The sequence below is a fragment of the Cynara cardunculus genome, assembly GCF_001531365.2.
Source record: "Cynara cardunculus var. scolymus isolate 2C chromosome LG 12, CcrdV1, whole genome shotgun sequence".
Lineage (NCBI taxonomy): Eukaryota > Viridiplantae > Streptophyta > Magnoliopsida > Asterales > Asteraceae > Cynara > Cynara cardunculus.
Window position 1 is genome coordinate 6,793,845 of NC_037539.1, and position 4,979 is coordinate 6,798,823.

The window sequence follows — 4,979 nt, forward strand, 5'->3', positions numbered from 1 at the left end:
CACACAGCCTACTCCCTTGGAGTAGGACAGGTTCATTCATTCATCTTTAGTCTCCAATTTTTATTTTTATTTTGAGTCTTGGGATAGTTTTCTTGCTTTTTAGCTTTATTTTCATACTTGATTACATGATCATTGCTTATAGTTCTTGATATCATAGCCTAAATAAATTTGAGGGTAAATAGCCATTCACCTACTAAATAGAGTTCTTGCTAGAACTAGCATATGTCTTTTCTTGAACCAAATTTAACTCACACCAATACACATTTGGGTATGATTTAGGCCATTCTTCAGTTAAACTCTCAAACAAGCCACTTGTAGCCTTATATACTTTCCACCAACATAGCCAATGAAGGCATTGTCAAAAGTCCAAGTTTGGGGGAGGGTATACCACAAAAGCCACAGCTTCAAAAACAAAAGAGCAAAGCTCTAAAGCCTTTGTGGGATCTGTTTTAATAGCACAAAAATGTCCCATAGGGGCAATGTGCATGCTTTCATCATAAAGAGCACATAGTGCCAAAAATTTAAAAAAATAGAATGATGAAGCATAAAAGGAAAAAGGCAAAATGAAAAAAGAAAATAGCCAAAGAGATGAGAGCCTTAAGCAAGTCCTATTGACCCTATCAAGGAGAGGTGTGTTGAGTTCATTAAAGAAAAGACTAGTGCTAGCATATGGTTCATACATGAAAAKTAGGCTTTGAATGGTTTGCTAAAAATTTATGAAGGGCTATGATGTTCATAAATGATATGGTTTGCTTTATGTGTGCACTTACTGCCTTAATCTTGTATACCTTACTATATTGAGTCATTTTTAGTTATCATTTGGTTGCTTGGGGACAAGCAACACTTTAAGTTTGGGGCTATTTATCCAAATGCATACTCGGTAAGTGCTTATCAGTAGAAATCAACATTATAATTTATTTTTATCGACAAGATTATAGTACATCAAAACGGTATCTTATGCAACAATTTACCCGGTAAGCGCTTACCCGGGTAAGAGTCTTTACCCTCACTTACAGGGTAAAACTCTCTATCATAATCATCGTTCTTATCAGATAAGATTCTTGGCTTGCCACGCTAATCCGATGAGGAAAATTGCCCGATAAACGTTTATTAAACGACCCCTTAGTCTTAAAACAAGTGGCTTTTAGATTATAACAAAAAGGTACTTTTGTGTGTGTTCCTTGATCTTACAATCGAGAAATATTCTACAATATTAAATAAGTCGCTCTTTATTTGTTAATTGTTGACTAAGAAACATATGATAAAATGATAGTGTGTTTTAAGATAAAAATGTTATCTAAGGTCTTTCTTTATTGGAGTTTACATATGGTCGAACTGAAGAAGGGATTGAATGGTGACATAATGTTGTTTAGAACTGTAAACGAACCAACGTTCAACGAACCGTTCGTGAACCGTTGGGCGGGAAGTTCGTTTATTTAATAAATGAATGAACATGAACAATTTTTTTTGTTCGTTTAGTTAAACGAACGAACATGAACAAGATCCTCGTTCGTTCATTTATGTTCGTGAACGTTTGTTCATTTACCGTTCGTTTACGTTCGTTTACGTTCGTTTATATTCGTTCGTTTATGTTCGTTTATATATTAAATTTAATATATAATCTTTTATTTATTTACTTTGAATTCAAATAATATTTATTTATGTTCATTTAACCCGTTCGTTTATGTTCGTTTAGCTCGTTCGTTTATGTTTGTTCGTTTATGTTCGTTCGTTTACGTTCGTTTAGCATGTTAACAAACGAACATAAACGAACACGAATACACCTGATTTCTAAACGAACGAACACGAACACAAATATTTTCGTTCGTTTACCGTTCGTGTTCGTTCGTTTGTTCGGTTAACTTAAACGAACGAACATGAACAAGCCTCCGTTCGTGTTCGTTTGGTTCGTTTACAGCCCTAATGTTGTTGCTCATGTTTGCTTTTAGTATGATTTCACGAGATTGTTGGCCGCAAAGTCAAATTAAACTACGTAACCACTTGGTTGTCGCGTGGTTAAGCTTTAGAGGGATGTAGTGGAAATCTTATCTACCTTGGGTTCGAATTTAGACCTTGTCAAGACCCTTGTAGTCATGGAGGATCACCTACGATGACTCCAGACTATTCTTGGTCATCCAAAGAATTAATTTGTACGCATAAACTGACCAAAAAATCCATAATTAAAATATCTATATTGTGTTTTGAGTAAAATCTTATATTACGACGCATGCTATTTTTACAATTCATAAATAAGTACCAACTACAAAGAGATTAATGCAAACTTACCACCAAGATCATTTTTTATGTTTTATTTTTTATACATATATCTGTATCATATATGAACTACTATAAGTATAATTTATAATATAATACTAATAAATATTATAACTAAAATAACATTTATAATCAAATAAATTAAAATTATATAGACTTTAAACTTGCATAAATATTAAATACCAAATTTGTGGTACATTTCACTAACATCAATTGGTATAGAATTGTATGAAATTGTGTGAAAATTGATATAAAAATGGGATTTTGGTGATGATGAAATGCTCTTTACCGAGCAACAAATTCACACCCAATTTATTGAATAAACATGTTTGATGAAATTATACACATAAAAGAATAATAAGTTTTGAAATATTATTATAGGGTTTTTCTTAAAATAAAAGCGAAATCTAGATAAATATAAACAAAATAATCTTCAGCTCATTGGTAAAAGTTTATTGATAATATTAGATGACCCGGGTTCGAATCTTTCTGACTAACAATTTTACTTAATTTTTAATGACTATACAACTTGTATTGGTTATTTGATACCCTTGGGTTATAGATGCCCACCCATAGAGTCGGCCCTCCATTGATAGATAAAAAAGTTGATATATCTAAATTTAATTTTGGTATGCATTTTTTTTTATTAAAACGTGTAAAAGCAGGTGTAGATGAAGAATTGCGACATTGAATACCTCCAAAAAAGAAAAGAAAGGAAAAGTAAGAAAGTGTCCATCATATCATCTCCAAGACCATTGCAACGATTTTATGATGAAATTATAAGATGTACAAAGTTAAGTTATGATGGGATTGAAACAGTATTGGAGAGATAAAACCTTCAAGTTAATATTGAGAGGTGGGTAAGTACGGCCTCACGTTTCAAACAAATCCCATTTGGCCAAGGCGTTGCCAACCAGTTATAGTCTAAGGTACAAAAAAGGAGGAAAAAGGGTAGATAAATAATAGGAACATCATTGAACTTAGAATCAACTTTCGAGTACAAATTAATCTTTTTCAATGATCTATTTATAAATTATAATTTCATAAAGAAATGACAATAAAACTCGTATGCACCTTGATACAAAACGGAAGGATGTGAATTTCATGGGTAGAATTTGATGTTATTTTCTCGAGAGATTGAGAAATTTGAGGAGCATGACATTTAGAATGTGAACATGACATCTATATACCAAAAAATTAAAGAAATAATAATTATTTTAAAGTAATATTTATATTTTGAATATTGATGTCATTATTGTTATTAATTATTATCTATAACAATAATTATTCTACAATCTACTTATAATTTTTTTTTATTTAATGATTTTTTTATAAGGAAAATTGCACCAAAATGGAACCAACTTTCACCTAATTCCTAATTTTGGGTACCAACTTTCAAAATCGTCATTTAGGGGGTCTATATCAAACTTTTTGTTTATTTAAGGGTTTGGTAGACATGTTGACCTGTTAATGCTGATATCATCCAGATTTTTTGTCAACTAAGATATTTCACGTCATATTAATTTTTATTTTAAAACTAATATTTTACGTCATATTTAAAATTGCAAAATAATTATAAAAAAAATAACTAAAATTCGTTTTTTTTTTAAATAATGCAATAAAAATCTATTTTTCATTTCAAATCTCGTTTTTTTTTTTAAATTCAGATATCAAATTGAAGATTTTTTCAAAAATAATCCAAATTACCACAATAAAAATTGTTTTTTACTAATGCAATTAAAAAAATAATTTAATAGAAAAAAAAATTAATTGATACAATAAAAAGTAAATATTAAATCAAGATTTTTATATCCAACCAATCCGTATCAATATAAAGTTTAAATCAAATTTGGCAAATCAAACCAAAAGTTTGATAGATTTAAATTATTAGTTACCTGTTCGACAGGTCAATCAGACCTTTAAATAAACAAAAAGTTTGATAGAGACTCTTAAATAACATTTTTGAAAGTCAGGTGAAAATTGGTTCCTCAAAATAGGAATCAGGTGAAAATTGGTTCCATTTTGGTGCAATTTTCCCTCTTCTATATTGCACATTTGGAATTTGGAAATGTACAAATCTATCTATATATCTTTACAAGAGATTAAATAACTATCGATAGTTTAATGATTTATAATCACATGCACATTTTTCATTGTTATTTTTTTTTTTAAAGGCAAAAGGAAAGACAAGGAAGAGAGCTTCGGCATGGCCATCACCCTCACCAAGCCAACCACTATATTAAAACAAAACAAATCTAACAAGAAGCTAGATACATGAAAAATACAAAGATACCAAAAACACAAGGGGCAAAAAGACGAAACCAAGACATCCCCTTAGAAAACCAATGTAAAAAAACCTATCCCAAACAGACGGGATGACAAAATCAATGAGACTAAATAAAATAAGGAGAGGAAGACCAAACTTCCCAATTAAGATGGAATTTACGATTTCTGTTTCCCATCCAAAGCTTCGAGACATTTTGAACACAAGGGAATGGATCTTCACCTTTTTTCTTGGTTTTCACCTCATCCTCAGCATGAAGAATTTCGTTCCGCCACTTCCAAAGATGCCAAAGAGCCACAACGCAAACTGATAAAAAAATTATACCAACCTTGCGAAGAGATCCTACTTGTTTGATCAGCATTTTAAAATCAGCCACCGATGAAAGTCGTGGAGCTTTAAGATCCCACCAAGCCCAAATTTT